The 21582-nt window shown below is 38.0% G+C and overlaps 2 protein-coding genes across 5 annotated transcripts in view; one reads left to right on the plus strand and one right to left on the minus strand.

Annotated features, from left to right (window-relative positions):
• The window catches only part of LOC105471165 (olfactory receptor 2F1-like), an 81956-nt gene extending 81547 nt beyond the window's left edge, over positions 1-409 (minus strand). For all 3 annotated transcript variants that reach the window (XR_981024.2, XM_024789525.2, XM_071094312.1), the window contains exon 1: positions 330-409. The gene's annotated coding sequence lies outside the window, so the exon portion shown is untranslated. The remainder of the gene's footprint in view (positions 1-329) is intronic.
• A 4991-nt stretch (positions 410-5400) lies between these two features.
• Positions 5401-21582, plus strand: part of LOC105471169 (TRPM8 channel associated factor 1) — a 49314-nt gene continuing 33132 nt past the window's right edge. For both annotated transcript variants that reach the window (XM_011723516.3, XM_011723519.3), the window contains exon 1: positions 5401-5587. The gene's annotated coding sequence lies outside the window, so the exon portion shown is untranslated. The remainder of the gene's footprint in view (positions 5588-21582) is intronic.

Genomic DNA, 21582 nt, shown 5'->3' on the forward strand with positions numbered 1-21582 from the left:
ACTCATTCTGCCAAAGGGCCCACTCTGAGAGATTGTACAAAGGAAAGAAGTTTACAAAACACTAAGAATTCCAACTGATATCATCCTGTCTTCAAATAGTGGCCTGAGGTAATGAGTAGCCCCGAATAAGTCAGAATATTATCCTTCAAGTGTAGAAATGTTTTCCTACCTCCACCAGTGTCTTCTCAGAAACCCAAAAATAACCCCGCAGCACTCACAGTTTCCACCATTCATGGGTACCATTCCTTAATGGGATATCCCCCAATCACATGGAGAAAACCCCACACTTAACAATATTTCAAATGTTCATATTGTGGAGAACCACTTACCTGAGCAATTCTTTGGTTTCCTTATTGAATTCTAGTGAAACTTTTCTTCTGGAGCCTGTCAGGTCACCTTGCGAGGCTGTATCTGCTTTCCCTATTCAGGTTGCAACACTGCAGGAATCCCTTTCACCCACCCATGGGAGTACTACGCAGTGAAAGGGCATGGTTGGGAAACATTCAGGACCTGATTACAAGTCCCACTGCCTACAAAGGTCAGGCAGTAATGTGAAGGGGCAAAGTGGGCCTGGTACAGGATGTTGGGAAGGTAGGGCAGTCTAGCCAACAGAATACTCTTCTAAAGGGGGGCTTTAGATTGTCATGCCTTGAGAATGCAGGCCCTCTGATGCTCTGTTTCCAAATTATTCAAGAGAAGCTGGGAGTCTCCTGCTTATGTAAAAACTCCTGATTCCTTAAATGTTGGAAATTAGTGAAAAGATTTAGAGGACTATCCAGTTCCCCTAAACAGACCCTTGGGGACCAAGTCCAGCCTATGGGCTGCTGATCTGGGACCTCTATTATAAGTAAATTTGGAAAACATTTTTCCGCTTGCACATGAGGCAAGCATCAGTCTCAGCTGAAAATTTCATGTATGTAAAACAAAAATGATTTTGTTTTTATTCAGTCAACTCAGTGCTGACATTGAGTTCCTATCCCACTGATTTAACAGAAAATTCTGTCATAGTCATTGATGGGGTCCTGGGCATCCCCTCTGGAGTCTGGTCAGCTCCTTAGGGTACCCCAATAACACATGCGTAGGTCAGCCCATCACTGCTCTTCTAGGGTCCACAGGTCCTACCCCAGGTCTCTGCATTCTCTCCTCTTGGCTTTGGTGCTTTTCCAAGGCCCTCCCACCCTCACCTCACTGTCTAAGCACCTTTGGTAATCTGTCCAGTGGCTCAGGCTTTGACTAAAGACTGACTCCTTCAGGATGCTTTGCAGAAGCAGCTACATAATTTGGGGGCATGGTGCAAAATGAAAATGTGGGGCCTCTTGTTCAAAACATATTAAGAATTCCAAGGTGGAGACAACAGAGCATTAAACCAAGGGTGAGGCTCTCCTGAGTGTGGGGATCCATGGGACTGCAGTGGTCACACATCCATGAAGTGGCCCTGACGCTTTGCTTTCTGCATTGGAAAAGTGCCTGAGGCAAGGAATTACAAATCCTAGCTACCGGACTGAGAGGTGGCAGGCAAGTTGGGAAATGGAGAGGATTACATTGCCATGTTTTCGAGAACTGGTTCAGGTTTAGACATCCTAAAGACAAGACTACAAATTTCATAAAGCTGAGAGCAATTTGCAGGCCACATCACCAAGGACTGGTTTCAGAATTCAGCACCAACCCTCTCCATCCATCCTTTCCAGCTTCCAGTTAAGCCAGAAGGAAGGGAATCAGATGGGTTCTCTCTCTCTTTCTGTTTCTCTGTCTCTCTCTCTCTCCCCCCAATGACCTCACTCTAATATAAATAAGATCTTCTCCCTGCACTGTGGGTTCCTTCACCCCCACCGCTGTCTCTCTCCTCCCTACAGCACCTTTCTCAAAATCAAAACCCTTCCACTTCCCTTATGAGCCCATTTGACCTGTTTTGCCTTTCTGCCCCAATCTCACAGGCCTCCCTCAATTCTAAACCCTGCTCCCCTTTTAATGCTCATTTCACTTGGGTCTTTCTGTCCATCTTCTCTCTTCTATATTGTTCACTTTCATCCCCGAGATAATTTAGTTCCTTACAGATAGAGAGCATCGTGGGCAGAAACTCTTACCAACAGACCACTTGCCTTGTTGTCTAGTACTGCACTTATTAGCCACCAAAAAGACTGCTGCTCTTCAGAGCTGTAACACATGCGATGATGTGTAAGAAAGGTCATCCTAAACTCCTAGGGGCTGTCAGCACTCTGCTTGCAATCTGGCGGGGCTCCCCTCTCTCCTCCTTTCCTCCCAGGCTCGCAGCCAGTCTGCAAAGAGCAAGTCTGAGAAGGAGAGGAATGGGTGGGGGAGTGGTGGGTGAGGGGTGGAGGAACCGAGGGGTGGCCAGTAGTGGGAGGAGGCAGGTGAAATGGAAACTCCTGGCTTCAGCTAGCCCAGACCTCGCAACGGCCCAGGTCCAGGAGTCTTGGTGTGCTTGCTGGTGAAGGGGTTTTCTCAGCTACACTGGCCCCATGTCCTGCCAGCCCCTAAAACATAAACACACACACACACACACACACACACACACACACACAGAGAGAGAGAGAGAGAGAGAGAGAGAGAGAGAGAGAGAGAAACATGAGGCGCCGAGAGGACTAGCCAGTGATCTCAGCCTCAAGGACTTTGTACTGCAAGAGCGTTGGCAACTGAATTCCAAGGTCATGCTCCATCTCTACCTGCTGCAAACCCCTTCTGCTGTTTGCATTTACTGTTCCTTTTTCTGTTACTATAAAGGAGGAGAGTGGATGAGATGTTTTAGCTCTGAAATTCTATGAGCAATTGCACCGCAAAAACAACAGCAACCAAAAATGGTGGGTTTTGCTTGTGTGCCTGGAGAGAGAGTGGGGGTGGGCAGGCTTATGTCCTGTTGACTATCAGCTTCTGAGGGGAGGAGGGATCTGGCAAGAGAGAAGTGCAGCTGTCTTGGCAGAGAGAATGAGAAATGAGAGAATGAGAAAGAGAGGTAACTGCAAGCAACCCTGGTCTTTTAGAAACACTCAGTCTACAATCCCCAAACACCCACCTGCCCCCACAGTTTCTCCCCCAACACCCCATTTAACTGCACAAATACACCCAGACGCTGGCTTTTCCTTTCACCATAGTAGTCATAAACTACGCCTCTGTGCTAGTAGCTGGGTGTGTTCACTTCTAGAAATCTTTTAGAAGTAAACTACCAATGTCTGTCCTCCAATCTCAGGCCAGGCCTGTGTAGTTTTGAAGGAGACTAGATTTACAGGGAAACGAGGAGAGAATACACAGCTTGGAGATTTGAAGAGCAAAGGAGGCAAGGGTCAAGGAAATCATGGAAGAAGTCTGGAAGGATCTGTCCCTTCTCTGGTTATGGTGAACATTCACATAGGGTTTTCCATGTGCCAGACACTGCTTTAAGAGCTTTATCTGTATTAAGTCATTTAATCCTCATAAACATTCCATGAAGTAGAGACAGTCACTATCCCCAATGTTACAGATGAAAACACTAAGACAGAAGCTAACAAGCCCTTTGTGATAGGCAGGAAAATGGCTCCCTAAAGATGTTGATATGGTTTGGCTCTGTGCCCCCACCCAAATCTCATCTCGTAGCTCCCATAATTCCCATGTGTTATGGGAGGGACTTGGTAGGAGATGATTGAATCAAGGGGGCGGATCTTTCCCATGCCTTCTCATGACAGTGGAGGGGTCGCAGGAGATCTGATGGTTTTAAAAATAGGAGTTTCTCTGCACAAGCTGTCTCTTTGCCTGCCGCCATCCATGTGAGATGTGACTTGCTCCTCCTTGCCTTCTGCCATGATTGTGAGGCCTCCCCAGCCACGTGGAACTGTGAGTCCAATTAAACCTCTTTCTTTTGTAAATTGCCAAGTCTCAGGAATGTCTTTATCGGCAGCACGAAAATGGATTAATACAGATGTCCAGATCCTAATTCCCAGAACTTGTGATATGCAATGCTGCATGGCAAGGGAGAATTAAGGTTGCAGACAGAATGAAGGCTGCTGATTAGCTGACCTTGAGATGGGAAATTATCTAGATTAGCAGATAGGTCCAGTGTAATCACAGGGTCTTTCAAAGTGAAAGAGGGAAGCAGGAGACTCGGAGAAGGAGATGTGACACAGAAGCAGAGGCTGGAGCCATGAAATTGCTGACTTTGAAGATGAAGGAAAGGGCTGCAAGCCAGGGAATGCGGGCAGCCTCTGGAAGCTGGAAAAAGCAAGGAAAATAGATTTGCCCCTAGATCCTGCAGAGAGAAACGCATCCCTGCCTACACCAGGATGATAGTCCAGTAAGACCTGTGCTGGACTTCTGACCTATAGTCCTGGAAGATGTAGTAAATCTGTGTTGTTTTAAGCCACTAAATGTGTGGTAATTTATCACAGCAGCCTTAGCAATGAATATACTCCCCAGCTTTTAAGCAGGGGATGTGGTGGCTTCAAAGTCCAGGCTTTTTCCCTGCTACTCCTTTCTTTGCTTCCTCCCTCATGCTCAATATCTGTCATCTATTGATTGGTTAGTAACATTCTCAACGCCTTACTGTTTTATTAAACTTATAAAAACAATGTATGTGATTTTTAAAAAAACAATTCAGTGGTTGTGAAAGTAAGAATCAACAGACAATTTCTCCACCGTTAGCCCCGCCTCTTACATAAGCACATGCAGCATGTCTTCTTCATACAAGAATTTAATGCTAAAGCTGGTGCGGTGGCTCAGGCCTGCTATCCCAGCACTTTGGGATGCCGAGGCAGGAGGATCACTTGAGCCCTGGTGTTCGAGACCAGCCTGGGCAACAAAGTGAAACCCCCTCTCTAACAAAAAATCAAAAACTTAGCTGGGCGCGGTGGCGGAGCACTTGTGGTCCCAGCCACTGAGGAGGTGGAAGGATCGCTTGAGCCTGGGAGGTTGAGGCTGCAGTGAGCTATGACTGCACCACTGCACTCCAGCCTGGGTGGCAGAACCAGACCCAGCCCCCGAAGAAAAAAAAAAAAAAAGGAAATTAAGAAAGAAAGAAAGAAAGAGATCCTACTCTCAATTTTAATACAACTTGCTTTTTTAATTAAAAAATATATCTAGAACCGATAGATTTTACTCGTCCTTAAAAACAGTCGTGTATTATTTTATATAAACATCTCTCGCTATTTATCAAGGCCCTCACTTGTTCAGAAATAGTCTCACTTTTGTTTTGTTTTCAACAATTTACTCCCTATATTCCTGGGCGGGCGCCTAGGCCTGCATCCGGGATTCTGAGCCACATCTGGGGGCAGGGCCTCTGATGTCTAGGGGTGGGGCGGCAACGCCCAAGCCCCGCCCCCGTGCGCATCGACCAATCAGCTCCCGGGACGGCACCTCCTCGCCACCCCCTGCCCCCGCAGTCTCCGCCTACGGTTTTCCACATCCTGCAGTCTCCAGCCCGCCCCCCTGTGCCTCCTGGGCAGAGAAGCTGCTTCCTCCTGGGAACAACTTCCTGCCGCTCCTAGCAGGTTCCTACTGCCCCGAACCCGCGCTGCAGGGAACAGCGGGGCAAACAGTGAGTGGGGTTCATCGTAGACTCTGGACCAGGAGAGGCCCGCGGTGACCAAGGCCTGGGCTCCGGGTTAGTGTCCGGGGCGGGGAGCGGTGAGCGGGGTGCGATGCTGAGCGTCTGGGGAGGGCCGGGCGTCTCCGCGCTCCCCCAGGTGATAGAGCCGTTCCACCGAGGATCCCTTCCTTAGTCTCTACCCCGTTGATGATTTTTCTCTGCAGCTCGGTCCCTATTTCATCTCGCCGCATTGTTATGCCCTCTGCTGGGCGGGAGGCGATGACCCTCCCTATTTTCGTAGGATTTGTTTTTTGCTCCCAAGAAGCCATTAAGATCTAGATCTGAGCTAGCAGGCACCCTCGAGGCGATTTGATCTCGCCTGCTGGGGGCTTGCATTCTTCTAGGCTAGCTTGTCTCTGTTAAGCCCAGGTGGAAGTTCTTATCCACCCCAGTGCTCTAGGCGCCCACGGGCTCGGTGTGGGTTTGTGGTGGGGGAAGGGACCTGGGGAGGGGTTGCGGTGAGAGCCGCGCGGGGATTCAGGCTGAATGTTAGTCTGGAATGCATTTGGCCTGAAGCAGCAAGTGCTGGATGATACAGTTCGCTGGTAAACAGCCGACAGCTGGCCGCTGGTTTGGCCCAACCTGCAACGGAAGAAGGCCTTGAGTACAGGAGAAAAAGATCTTTGCGAATTGGATAATCATGGAAATTTAGAAGAAGTACAGCTCGAACTAGACATAAAGGACATAATGTGTCTGTCTAGCTGACCAGCCAACCATCGGTCCATCACTTTCATCCTCCAAACTAGTGATTTGTTGATGAATTGGTTTCAATACTTGGTTTTTAAAATGTTTAATAAAAAGTACATGAAACATCTCAGAATGGTCTAAAAAATAATGAAACGAATGCCTGACCATCTCCTTGGGTCAAGAAATAGGGTGCCACAGTACCTTAGAAGCCCATGAGTCCAAACTGATGCCCATTCTCCTCCCTTCTCTGAGATGTGACATCTTTCGTGATTTTTGTCTTAATGATTCCCTTGCTTTTCTTTTTAGTTTTACCATATTTGTGTGTGTATTCCTAAAACATATGTGTTTGCTTTCTCAATTTTGTACTTTTATATCAATGACATTATCCTGTACGTATTCCTAAGTTTTATAGATTCATCTTTCATGCTTCCTTCCATTTTCGTCGTTTATGGTGTAAATGTACATAATTTATCCATTCTACTGCTGATGGACATTGGATTGTTTCTAGTTTTGGAGGTGTATGAATTATCTATAAGCTATGTAACAAATTACCGCAACACCTAGCAGCTTCAAACCAAAGCGAACAAGCAAAATAAATCATGTTACCTCCTATCTTACAGTTTCTGTGATTAGGAATCCAGGAGGGGCTTAGCTGGGAGTCTCTGACTCAGGGTCTCTCACAGGCTGTATCAACAATCAAGGTATTGACTGGGCCTCAGTCATTTCAAGACTAGGTGTAGGGTCGAGGACCTCTCCCAGGCTTACTCACGTGATTGCTGGCAGGCCGATTGGCCTCAATGACCCTGGCTGGATACATCAGTTCTTTGCCACATGGGCCTCTGTGTAAAGAATGGTTGCAACATGGCAGCTTACTCCCCCCAGAGTGAAGGCTCCCACAGAGAAAAAGAGAAGACAGAAGTCAGATTCTTTTTGTAACCTTAGAAGCGACATTCCATTATTTTTGCCATTTTTTATCCATTAGAAGTGAGTCCCTAGGTCCATCTCACACTGAAGGGAAGGGGGTGATACAAGGACATGAACACGTGGAGGCAGGGATTATTGGGGCCACTTTAAAGCCTGCCCACGTCCTCTAATATTCAAGTACACTTGCGTGGGAGCTTCCCTAGAGTATACAGCTGGGAGTAGAATTGCTGAATTATAAGATTTATGTATATTCAATTTTATTAGGTCATTTCTAAACTGTTTCCAAAGTGTTAAACCAGTTTGCACTCCCTCCAGCAGTGGATGAACGTTTGTTGCTCTACATACTTGCCATAGCTTGGTCTTGTAAAATTTCATTTTTTGTCAGTCTGGCAGGTATGAAATAACATTTCACTGTGATTTTAATTAGCATTTTCCCATAACTAATGAGATTGGCTGTCTTTTTATATGTTGATCAGTTTTTGTGCTCTTTGTGAAATTTTGATTCCTGTCTCGTATTTATTTTTATATTGGATTGTTTACCTTTTTTATTGACTCATTGGAATGCTTTCTTTATATAATCTAGGTACTAAACAATAATTGTTAGCTATATATGCCACAGACATCTTTCCGAATTGCTTTTGAGGTTTTTTTTTTTCTCTGTCTTTATGTCAGTTTCTTTCTCTGTCTCTATCAATGAATCTAAGTTTTGAATTTAATTTCAAGTTAGTAGTACTTTCTTTTATAGCTTGTCTTGTTTGATAATTATTTTCTCAAGATCATAGATTAATTTTAGTGTATCGTTTTCTAAAAGTGTTATGGTTTTGCCTTTGGCTGTTAGACTTAATTCACATGGAAACTGATTTTTATGTTGTTTATTCCATATGGATAATCAATTGCCCCAGCACCAGTGATTTGCATGAATCAGGATTTCCATATAAGCATGAATTTGTTTTAAGCCCATTCTTATTTTCTATTTGTCTAACTCTGCCTCAATACTAATAATTTTTAACCACTATAGTTTTATTAAAAGCCTTGAAATTTGGTAGGAAAAGTCCTATCACCTGTTTTTTCTTCGTTAAGAGTGTTTTAGTTTTACTTGGACCTTTGACCTTCCATATAAATATTTAAATAAACTTATCAAGTTCTCCAAAACAAGAAACAAACAAGCAAATAAACCTGCTGGAATTCTGATTGATATTGGATCAACTCTGTGTCTTAGTCTGTTTTGCGCTACTGTAGCAAAATACCTGAGACTGAGTAATGTATAAGAAACTGAAATTTATCAGCTCACAGTTCTGGAGGCTGGGAAGTCCAAGATTGACTGGCTGGCATCTGGCAGGAGCCTTCTTACTGTGTCATCATGGCATAAAGGCAGAAAAAGGGCGAAAGAAAGTAAAAGGAGGGTGAACGCTGCCTTTTATAATGAACTCACTCCCGTAGTGACGGCATTAATTCATACACTCTGCCGTCATGGCCTGATGGCCTCTCATTAAGCCCACCTCTCAACACGGTTACATTGGGGATTAAGTTTTCAACACCTGCTTTTTGAGGGACACATTCAAACCATTGCGCTATAAATCATTTTGGGAAGAAATTACTTCTAAGACATTGGCTCTTTTCCTCAATGATCATGGTTTATGACACTATTTATGTCATCTTCAATGTTTTGTACTATTTTTTATTATTTTCTTTTGGCTCAGTTTTTGTTAAATTTCTAGGCACGTTATATTTTTACTGCTATTGTAAGTATTTCCTTTTGTAAAAGTTATATTTTGTAGCTTATTGTTGCTGGCATACAGAAATTCAGTTGCCTTTTATATATTATATATCAATCAAACTTGAAAATTAATAATTCTAAATTTACCTGTAGCTTCTTTCAGATTTGCAACATAGGCAATCATCTGAAAATAAGGATAATTTTGTTTATTCCTTTCCAATTCTTATACCTTTAATTTCTTTTTTCTGTCTTATGACAATGACTAGGAGCTCCAGTACACTGTTGAATGAAAGTAGTAAAGGGCATCTTGTTTTGTCCTTAAGATAATAAAGAGAAATATTTCACTATATCAACTTAAAAATGGCATTTGCTATAGTTACTTTGTAACCATCTTCCCCATGATAAGAAAGTTCTGTTCTTCTTTTGGTAAGCACTTTTATTATAAATGGATGTTTTTTCAAATGGTTTTCCTATAGCTGTTGAGAATATATATACTTTTTTCCTTTAACTATATTAAGAACATAGTATAGTATTTAATTTCTGATATTAAACCAATTTTGTATTCTTGGAATAAACCTTTCCTGGTAAATATGTAGTAACTTCTGTATGTGGATATAGATACAAAGGTAAACATTAGATATTTATATTTATATGTGTGATTTAAGATTGGCATGTAATTATACTTTTCTGTACTATCCTTTTCTGATTTGGTATTATCATAAAATAATATGAATAGTATTCTCCCTTATGCTATTCTTTGGAAGAATTTGTGCAAGATTGGGATTATCTGGTCCTTGAATATTTCCTTGAATCACCTGTAAAATCATCTGCGTTTGGAGTGTTTTTTGTCAGAAGATTTTAATGATTGTAGAACTACTTAGGTTTCCCTATGGAGTCAGTAGTGATAAATTGTATTTTCCAAGATATGTAACAATTTCACATATACATGAGTGTATTAGTATACATATATGTTTATGTTTATTCAATATATAAAAATACATTTGACCATTGAAGAATGCAGTAGTTGGGATACTGACCCCTGTCAGAATTGAAAATTTGTATATAACTTTTGAGTCCTCTAAAACTCAATACTAATAGGCTACTGGTGAGTGGAAGTCTTACTGTTAACGTAAGCAGTTGATTAACACATATTTTATATGTTATATTCTTAACCAGAGAAAAGAGAATGTTATTAAGAAAATCATAAGGAAGAGAAACATATTTCTCGTTCATTAAGTAAAAGTGAATCATCATGAAGGTCTTCCTTGTCATCTTCACATTGAGTGGGCTGAGGATGAGGAGGAAGGGGAGGGATTGGTGTTGCTGTCTCTGGGGTGGCAGAGATAGAAGAAAATCCAGATATAAGTGGACCAAGGCAGTTCAAACCTGCATTGTTCAAGGGTCAAATGTATATACATGAATATATATATTCAAGATCAATAAAATTGTTTATAATATCCTCTTATTCTGTTTATAAATCTTTCCATTATCTATTGATATGGCCACTTTTTTATTATTAGTATGTGTATATTTTCTTTCTCTTTTTGTTTTATTTTTTCCAGAACTTGGTCTACTTTATTAGTTGTTCAAACAGCAACATAAAAGCTTTATGTCTTTTTCATATTTTTACTTATTTTATTACTTCTTCCTTCTTTCTTGGAATTTTTTCTATGATTTATATTCTAAGCTTTTATATGCTTAGCTCATTAATGTTGAGCTTTTCTTCATATGTAAGTTTTTAAAGCTATAAATTTCTATCACTACTTTTTAGCTACATCTTACAAGTTTTGATATGATTATATTTGATCATGTAGCTTTAATTATAATTTTCCTTATAGTCTCTTCTTTCAGACATTAATTTTTTAGATAAGTACCTTTTAAATTCCGTTTGGCCATTTGAAGTTTCTTTTGTTATCTTGTGGCTGTAGTTGCCTAATTTATATCGTAGTCAGAGATTGCATGGTACCAATTCTTTTAAATTCACTGAAGCTAGCTTTAAAACCCAGTAAGTTTTCTTTGTGTGCGTAAAAAGAATGTGTCGCCTGTAATTACATGATGTTCTGTGTATATCTTTAAAACAACTTTTAATTATACAGCCCAATCTTACATATCTTTAATTTTTTATTTGCTTGAATCGTCAATTACAGAAATAGGTATGTTAAATATTCTCACTATGATGGTGGATTTGACAATTTCTCATTAATCTATATATTTTTGCTTCATATATTTTGAGGCTATGTTATCAGTGAGTTGTTGTAAATTGAACATTTTATAATATAGGGACCTTACATTATGATACCTGTTAATGATTTTTGTTTTAAAATCCTATTTTTTTTTCAAAGATCAAATCAAGGTTTCTTTGGTTTTTGCCTCATTTATCTCTCTTTTATCATTTGGCTCTAAATCTTCTGAATCTATGTTTCAAGTATATATGTAGTAAACTTACTTGCTTTTTTTTAAAGTTTGGATTTTAAAAATATTGTTTGACAATTTATAACTTGTCATTGAATAATTCATGTATATTTATTGTGACTAGTAATACATTTAGATTTATTTCTACCATCTTATTATTTGCTTTTTATTTTTCCTGCCTTTTATGTTTCTTTTTTCTTCCTCTCCCCACCTTTTCTTCTAACTTTCTTTGTTTGCCCATTTTTTCCTTTCTATTATTTGGACGTTACATGTTTTAGTTCTGATGTTTTAATTTTATAATATATTTAACCCATATAATTCCTATTTTTTAAGATGTTTAACTAGTTTTATAACAGATTTAATTTAGCATACTTAAGTTAAATTGATCCTTAGTACTTTGTCTCTTACCCTGCAAGTATCAAATGTTGATTGTTATTTAATACCATCAGTGTATTAAATATGTGTTTACCAATGTGTGTTTACAGATTTTTCTTTTTACAAAAAAGCCTGAGGTATAACGTAGAGTAAGGTTGACAAATACTAAGTGTACGGCTCAATAAATTTTAAATATGTATATGGTCAGATCAAGATATAGAATATTTACAGCACTTCGGAAGACTTTGATTTTCCCTACTCCAGGTAATTTTCACTCTCAGAAATAACCACTATTCAGAACTCTGTCATGATATTGGTCCAATCTTGATCTTCACATAAATTGAGTCATAAATAGGTATCCTTTTGTGTTTGTTTTATGCAGCATTAGTTCGATGAAGATTCTTCCATATAGTGGCATATAGCAGTACTTTTTTCTATAGTAATGTATGGTTATTTATCCATTCTACTGTTGATGGACTTTCATTTTTTCCAGTTTTTGACTATTACAAATAAATCTCATTTGAACATATCTTTGGTAGACATAAAAACTTACTTTTCATGAACATACATCTAATCAGCCTAAGTAATGTCAAACAGTTTAGCCACATAGCTGTATCAGTTTACACTCCCATCAGAAATATATATAAGTCCCATCAGCTCCAGATCCTTATCACCATTTGATATTGTCACTATAATTAATTTTAGCCACCTGGAATGGATATAGGTATCTTACTATGGTTTTAATTTGCATTGTTTTGATGACTAATTAAGCATCTTTTTGTATGCTTACTGGCCATTTGAATGCCATATTTTGTGATGCACCTGTAGATGTATTTTGTCCATTTGGGGGTAAAGGGATAGTTTCTTTTTTAAATCAATTTCGTGAGTGTGTTAAATTATATTCTGGATAGGCATATACATTTTTTCTTGTATCAGCGATTTGCAGATATCCTCTTCCAATCTTTGACTTGCCTTTTCACATTGGCAATTATGTCTTTTAATGAAAATAACCTCTTTATTTAATTTTTATAATATCTAATTTTTTTGTTAGTAAACCCAAACATTTATGCTTAGGACTTGAGTTGTATTGAAGAGAATTTTGCCTACCTCTAGATCACAAAAAGATTCCCTATGCTTAATAGTTCTGTCATTCACATTTTGTTTTATAATTTAGATTATTTTTTGTATATGATATGAGGGATGGGTTAGAGTTCATTGGTTTTTATACAGACATCCAATTGATCAAGAATTACTTATTGAAAGGCCTTTCACACCATTAGACTTTTTGAATCTATGTTCATTGAGTAATATTCGTCTCTAGCTTTTTGTTCTTGTAATGTACATATGTGATTTTGCTATCAAAGTTATGCTGGGTGTAATAAAAATGAGTTGGGAAGGATTTCTTTGTTTACTATTCTCTGGAAGAAGTTTTATAATATTAGTATTATATTTTTCTCAAGTGTTTAGGAAAATTCGCCATAAAAATCCTTTTGGGCCCAAACTCTTTTGCGGAATGTTTTGATTTTGGACTACATTTTTTTGATGTATAGGATTATTTATACTTTGTTTCTTCTTGCCATTTTGGATAAATTATGTTGTTTAAGGAATTTGAAAATTCATCTGAATTTGTTAAATTTATTGGCATATGGTTACTCATAATAGCACTTTGTTATATTTTTAATGTCTTTTGGGATTGTAATAACATCCCCTGATAATTATAATGGATTCACTCTCTGTGTCTCTTTATTGATCATTCTTAGTTTGGTTCATTAAAACCAACTTTTGGTTTTACTGAATTTCTAAATATTTTTGAATTTGATTCTTGCTTTTATGTTTATTATATTCTTTGATTTACTTCAAATTTGTTGTTCTTTTTCTAATATTTTGAAATAGTTTACTTTCAGTCTTTCCCTTTTACTAATGTAGGCATTTAGAGCTATATAGTTTTCCTTTATTAAGTAATTGCTCTTGCTGCCTCCCACAAATTTTGATAAATTGTATTTTAATTATTATTTAATTAAAATATTTTCTAATTTCTCTTGTGATTTCTTATCTGACCTTAGGAGTGTTCAGAAGTGTACTCCTTAATTTCCAAACATGGGAATTTTCTAATTAACTTAGGGTTATTTATTTCTGGTTTAATTCCATTAAGATCAGAGAATATATTCTACACCTTTTTGAGTTTCTTGAGACTTGCTTCATGCCAATATATGTTTTATTTGAGAAAATGTTTGACATACACTAAAAATCAAGTATATTCTGTTGTTGGTGGGTGTATATGTACCATATGTGTCAACAGGGTCAAATTTGTTAATTATGTCATTCAAATCCTGTATATCCTTACTGATTTTTTATGCACATGTTTTATCAGATTACTGAGAAAGATGTACTTAAATCTTCAACTATGCTTGTGGACTTGTCTGTTACTTCTTTTATTATTGTCAACTTTGCTTTATAAATTTTGAAGTTGTATTATTAGGGATACAAATTTAAAATTTTTGTATTGCTGTACTGAATTGATCCTTTTATCATTATGAAATGTGTTTTATATCTATAGTAACACTTGTTGACAGTAATGTTTACTTTGCCCATTGTACATCTAGCCATACTAGCTTTCTTTTGGTTAACGTTTGCATGGTATACCTTTTTCCATCCTTTTACTTTCAATATTTCTCTTCTAAATGAACTCTTTTTCTAATTGGATTTTTTAATCCATTTATATTTAGTATAATTATTTACATAGTTGGTATCTTAGTCGTTTCGGGCTGCTGTGACACAAATGTGATAGACTGGTAGTTAAACAAAAAACATTTAAAGATAAACCAGCAGATTTAATGTCTGGTGAGGGCTGGCCTCCTAGCTTATAGACAGCTACCTTTCTCACTGTATTTTCACATGGCCAAGAGAGGGAGCTCTAGTCACTTTCTCTTCTTAGAAAGATACTAATCCCATCATGAGTGTTTCACACTAATTACCTACATCTAATTACCTCCCAAAGGCCCACTTCCTAATACCATTCCACTGGGGGTTAGAATTTCAACATACAAATTTTGGAGGGACACAAACATGCAATCTATAAAAATTGGGTTTAAGCAAGGTTGCAGTGAGCAAAGATCGTACCACTGCACTCTAGCCTGGCAACAGAGCGACACGCTGTCTCAAAAAAAAAAAAAAAAAAAAATTGGGTTCAAGTCTACCAATTTGCACAGTTTTCTCTTTGTCCAATCTCTTCTTTCTTATTTTCTCTTTTCTTGATTTCTTTTGAATTCAACACCTTCTATTAATTTTTCTTCTATATTTTGAATTATAAATTTTTTTATTATTTTATTGGTTACTTGAGATATTACAGTTCACCTTACTGATTTGTTATGACCTACTTTAAATTATTACTTCTGTGTACTCTCAATGTAAAATTTTAAAAGTTTATCTCCATCTTGCAGCTGTACTGATTTCTGTTTTTTTTATATGCTTCTATATTCCATAAGGAATTATATTTGTTTATTTAAACAGTCAGTATTCATTTATATTTGCCTGTGTATTTACTCTTTTCAGTGTTCTCTATTAATTCCTAAAGCACTGTGCTTCTATGAGGAATAATTGTCCTTAATCATGAAAAAATAGTTTTAGTTGTTATATTCTGCTGGGAATACATTCTTTCAGCTTTGGTATATCTAAAATTATCTTTACATTGCCTTTATTTTGGGGGAATATTTTTCTTATGTATAGAATTTTAGGTTGGCAGATTTTTCTTTTTCTGCTTTTAGGAATTCTGTTGTGTTCTCATTTTCATCGTTGTTTTGAAAACTTAGCTGTATTTTTTGTTCATTTAAATGAGAAGTATCCTTTATCTCTGGCAGCTTTTCAGATTTTCTCTATGAATTTGGTTTTCAGCAGTTTGAATGTGATGTGTCTGAATGTAGTTTTCTTTCTGTTTATTCTGCTTGGGAAACGTAAAGTTTCTTCAGCTTGTGGTTTGATATTTTTCAAATCATTAATTAATAACATTTTGCTTGTTTTATTATCTCTCTCCTTTCCTTCTGGGACTCTGATTACTCATATGTCACAACTTTTCACCCTGTCTTGTAATCCTGTTACACTCTTTCTGTATCTTTTGATCTCTTTGTATATCATGTTTTCTTTCCTCTTATGTATGAATACTTTCTACTTACCTTTGCTATACTTCATGAATTCTCTGGTCTTTTGTGTTTAATATGCTATTAAAGCAATCTATCAAGTACCAATTTTAATTATTATTTTTCTTTTTTAATTTTTTATTTTACTTTTTTATGAGTTTTATTTCTGTGCTGAAATTCCACAGCCTTGTTTCTATAGAATTTCTTAACGTATTTATCCCAGTTGCTTTGAACCACTTATGCCCATGTCTGTTTTCTGTTCTCTTGAGTTATTGGCAATTTATTCTGTTTTTTAACCTCTTTCTTAATTTTTGATTGAATGCAGAATATTGTGGATGAAAAAATATTAAGGTTTTGGTTGATGTTATTTTCTTTCAAGGGGATTTTTTGGGGAAGTGGGCAGATAAAGTACCAGCAGATTACTTTGATGCTATCAAAGATTAGTTTTAGGCTTTGTTAGGACTAGCCCATTTAAGGTTTGATCTTTCTCCAAGAACATAGTCCTTAAACCATAAGATATGCTTCTTCTTCATATGTCAGGGATTTTCTTATGTGTCAACTGAAATCATGGAGTGTTTATAAGAACCTTTCTTTTTGTTGGGGCATAAACTCCATTGCTTTTCTCAGAACAATATAACCACTGAAATGACTGCTCAAATGTTTAGCTTTTTGGCCACTATTTCCTATAAGTAGCCCTGAGGTCTCTCCTCTTGCATGTATAGCTTAGGAATAAGCCAGTGACATTAGGGGAATTCATATATAAAATTTTATATTAACTTCTCTGGTTTCTTCATGTCTGAAACTTTGCCCTTTGAGCTCCAACTGGTTTGATAGTCTTGAACCAGTAAGACTGACACTTCCTGTTCAGCCTCAGTAACCCTGCACTGCAAAATGGAAAATGTCCCAAAGTAAAAAGCCATAGCAAATATACAACTCATGTCCTGTTTTGTGTTCATCAAGGATTATAGTCCTCTTGTCCTGTTTATGTTGTTTACTTTTCCGAGTCTTCAGTTGTTTCCTATATTTTGTTAAGATTTTATTATTGTTTCAGCCTCAGTAACCCTGCACTGTAAAATGGAAAATGTCCCAAAGTAAAAAGCCATAGCAAATATACAACTCATGTCCTGTTTTGTGTTCATCAAGGATTATAGTCCTCTTGTCCTGTTTATGTTGTTTACTTTTCCGAGTCTTCAGTTGTTTCCTATATTTTGTTAAGATTTTATTATTGGCCGGGCGCGGTGGCTCAAGCCTGTAATCCCAGCACTTTGGGAGGCCGAGACGGGCGGATCACGAGGTCAGGAGATCGAGACCATCCTGGCGAACACGGTGAAACCCCGTCTCTACTAAAAAAATACAAAAAACTAGCCGGGCGAGGTGGCGGGCGCCTGTAGTCCCAGCTACTCGGGAGGCTGAGGCAGGAGAATGGCGTAAACCCGGGAGGCGGAGCTTGCAGTGAGCTGAGATCCGGCCACTGCGCTCCAGCCCCGGCGACAGAGCGAGACTCCGTCTCAAAAAAAAAAAAAAAAGATTTTATTATTGTTTCCAATGGGAGGATTGTTCCAAAGATATGAGGGAATTTTCAAGAAGTTTGTGGAAAAAATGGAATTAAACAAACAAAAAAAAATGTTGCCTCAACATAAGCCCTTTCAAGTTCAAGACACTTTTATAAGCAGTGATAAAAGCAATTTCATCCCTCACTAAGAAACTGAAGGTCTGGGAATTTAGCCATGTAGATACAGTCTTTTTACATTATTAACTAAAGAAAAATGGGTGCCCTTCACAGATTTTTTAAGATAAGGAAACAAAAGTCAGAAGGAGCCAAATCAGGATTCTAAGGTGGATGCCTAGTGATTCCCCATTGAAACTCTTTCAAAATTGCCCTTACTTGATGAGAGGAATGGGCAAAGTCATTGCCATGGTGGAGGAGGACTGTCTGGTGAAGCTTTCATGGGTGTTTTCCTGCTAAAGCTATGGCTGACTTTCTCAGAGCACTACAGTAATAAGCAGATGTTATCATTCTTTGGTCTTCCAGAAAGTCAACAAGCAAAACACCTCGAGCATCTCAAAAAACTGTCGCCATGGCCTTTGCTTTTGACCAATCTGCTTTTGCTTTGACTGGACCACTTCTGCCTCTTGGTAGCCATTGCTTTGATTCTGCTTTGTCTTCAGGATCACACTGGTAAAGCCATGTTTCCTCTCCTGTTACAGTTCTTTGAGGATATGCTTCAGAATCTTGATCTTGTTTAAAATCTCCATTGAAAGTTCTTCTCTTTTCTGCAGCTGATCTTGATGCATCCCCTCAAGTGGAGAATTTGCTCAACTTTCATTTTTCAGTCAGAATTGTGTAAGCTGAACCAATTGAGATGTCTTTGGTGTCTTCTCTTCTTTGATTCACTACAAATATTTAGATGAGTATTTCTTTTTATCATTTTAGGATTTGTTAGACTCCCTGGATCTGAGGATTGGTGTCTTTCAAGATCTCTGGAAAATTCAGTCTTTTATTTCAATAATAGCTCTCCCACAATCTTTCTGTTCCATCTCTTTGAACCTCAGATCAGATGTGTCTTAGGTCTTCTCACTATACGTTCTATGTCATCTATCCTTTTTCATATTTTCCATCATTTTTTCGATTTTAGACTAAATTATGGATAATTTCCTCTACTCCAGATCCAGCTCGGTAATTCTTTCTTCAACTTTAATCTTCTATTTAGTCTCTTCAATAATTTTTTTGAATTATTTTATTTCAATTATTTTTTATTTCTAGTTTTATTTGATTCTTTTTATAAATACAATTATTTTCTGTTCAAGTTTCTAGTTTCTATTTTATTTTTCAAATGTACAAAACATAGCTATTCTATATTCTGTGACTAGTAATTCATGCGTTTCTGATTCTCTTGTTTGTAATGGCTCTCTTTCATTGTGCTTTATTTCCTGAGTGTTATGTGATTTTAAAAATTATTAATGTGAGCTTCTCCTTTCATGTGAATTTTTGTCCTGGAAATTATTTCTAGACATATTAAAGTTAAATTTCTCTAGAAAAGATATGCATGTGCATCTTCCAATTGAATACATTAGCAAATCGGGACCACCTCAAATTATTTGCTTAGGGTTTTTCAATCCACAGATGTAGCATGAATTAATATTGCAAACCTACATGGAAAACTGGTTTGTGGTTATTCATTCTCATTGATCTTTTTCCCCTTCATCTTTCATCAGGGTCAGGACAAGCAAATTGCATCGATTTCTTGTGTGATACGAATTTACTTACTATTTACCTTTACCCTGTTGGAATACCCCTTTGGTGTCTGAGCTTTGTGCCGGGATGTCACTTTAAATTAAATTCTTTATGTGAGCTTGGTCCTAATGTCCTAGGCTGGAAACTCCATAGAGTCACTCCCCATACATTCTCCAGGGTTTTGTGGAAGCATTGTGGTGACAGCCAGCTTTCATGCTTGCTTCCTTCAATGTTTCCTGCTTTTAGTTTGTTTCTGGCTTTGTGTACTCTTCAATATCATCTCAGTGATGAATTTATAATATTTTGTGTATATATGTTGTTTGCATCAGTAGTATGTTTTGGGACATTTATCTACATTTCTAGAACTAAAACATTATTTTTAACACCTTATTAAAGTTAGATATTTGCATGTGTGGTTATATATCAGTATATCATAAATGTACAGCTTGATACATTTTTACAAACTGAACACGACCTTGGGCCAGCACCTAAATTGATTAAGAGAACATTACCAGTGACCCAGAAGTCTCCTTTGTGTTCCTCTCTAGTCACTACCTGGCCCAAGAGTAAATATTATTCTGAGTCTTAGTATCAAATATTAGTTTCATCTGTTTTTATATTTATGTAAATATAACAATATAGTATGTACTCTCTTGTTTCTGGCTTAGTTCACTACAATATGTTGGTGAGATTCAGCTATATTGTGAAAAATGCAAATCATTCATTCTCATTGCTGTACCATATTTCATTGTGAATATGCCACAATTTATTTAAACATTCTACTGTTGATGGTACCCAGCTGATAGAGAGCAGGGTGGATTAGAGCTGAGAAAGCAGGGAGGGTAGGATTTGAGTAGTTTCCAGTTTTAGACTATATTGGATGGTGATGCTTTGAGGATTCCATTGTCCTTCAGTAAAAATGTGTATATTGGGTGCACACCTAAGAGTGGTATTACTGAATAGTCTTATTTTGCGTTTCAAAATGATACTTGTAACATTTTCAAAATACGAAGTGTCTAAAGAAAAAAATTACTGCTCAACCCTCCCCCACTTTCTGAAGCAGCGAAATTTGTCCTTATGTTTTCTGTGCTTAGGTAAACATAAACACGCAATTACAGTTTTTTCCCCTGCAAAAAGTAGGGTCATACTTTTATTGCTGAAAATATACATTAAGACAATTTCTCAAGGTATGAATTGAGCTCATTTTAAAGAATTGCATAATATTTTTAATATGGATTTTTAGTTGTTCATTTATTCACATGTTGTGGAATATTTATCAAACTTAGTATCTCAAAAGTTATTTGAATACTTTCAGGATTTCATGGCAGTCTTCATTACTCAGAGCTACTCCAAGCAGAACATTAGAAAGGAGAAAAAACTCAAGGGGAAGTAGAAATAAGAAAGGATCCAGGATTTAAAATTGAGCTTGTAATGTGGTGTCTGAGACTGAGAAAGAGGAGATGGAACCAGCTCAATTTGAGGAAGCAGCCAGACAGGGTGGCTTATACCTGTAATCCCAGTACTTTGGGAGGGGAAGCAGGAGGATCACTTGAGCCCAGGACTTCAAGACCAGCCTGGGCAACAAAGTGAGACCCCATCTCTATAAAAAAAAAAAAAAAAAAAAAAAAAACCAAAAAACAAAAAACTCCCTGGGCATGATGGCACAGGCATCTGTAGTCCCAACTACTGGGGAGGCTGAGGTGGGCGGATCGATTGACCCGAGAGGTGGAGGTTGCTGTGAGCCTCGCCCCATTGCACTCCAGCACAAGACCCTGTCTCCAAAAAAAAAAAAAAAAAAAGTAAAATTTGAGGAAGCATTAAAACAAAAGAGCATGAAGGAAGGAGAAAACTTACAGCACAAGAAGTTTGTAGTTTGATCCATTTTGTGCGTTAGGCTGCTGTTTGTTTTGTTGAGGAATGATTCTAAGGATTTTCTTACTCCATTTCATCCATCCATCCAGTGGACATTACAGAGCACCTGTTTGTGATCTAGGTGAAGTGGGGGAATAGAAAGAATAAAATCCAGTTCTTAACCTATGCTTCTCTAGTTGGTGCAGTTGAAATGAAACCGTTAATTTATACGGGATGTCGTACCCCATCCTCTTCACCTCTAAAGCCACCTTCCCCTGGAAGGTCCACTCTGGACACTACACTTTTGTAGTAGGGGAGAAGGCTTTGTGATGGTCTCTTCCTGAGAACAGTTTGGTCCCAGGACAACCCTTCCTTAGGTACCCAGCAAACAGGGGCCAGGGCAGTGAGGGGTGAGGAATCTGGAGACAGGACAGGGGCCATGCAAATCTCCCTGGGTCCCTGGGGACCAGCCATAAGAAGAGACTCCACGTTTTACAGTTGAGCTCTCCAGGTTAGATAAGCAGATGCGAGTGCAGGACCTGGTCAGGCATAAAGCCAGTTCCTGGTTCCATGGTAAGGTCTCCTGTTCCACTCAAATAACATGGATCAGAATTAGGAACAAAGTTCAAGAACCCTTTCCACAGAGAGAAATCTTATTTGTTGAGAAGCCGCTGCC

This window comes from Macaca nemestrina, chromosome 4, assembly GCF_043159975.1.
Source record: "Macaca nemestrina isolate mMacNem1 chromosome 4, mMacNem.hap1, whole genome shotgun sequence".
Lineage (NCBI taxonomy): Eukaryota > Metazoa > Chordata > Mammalia > Primates > Cercopithecidae > Macaca > Macaca nemestrina.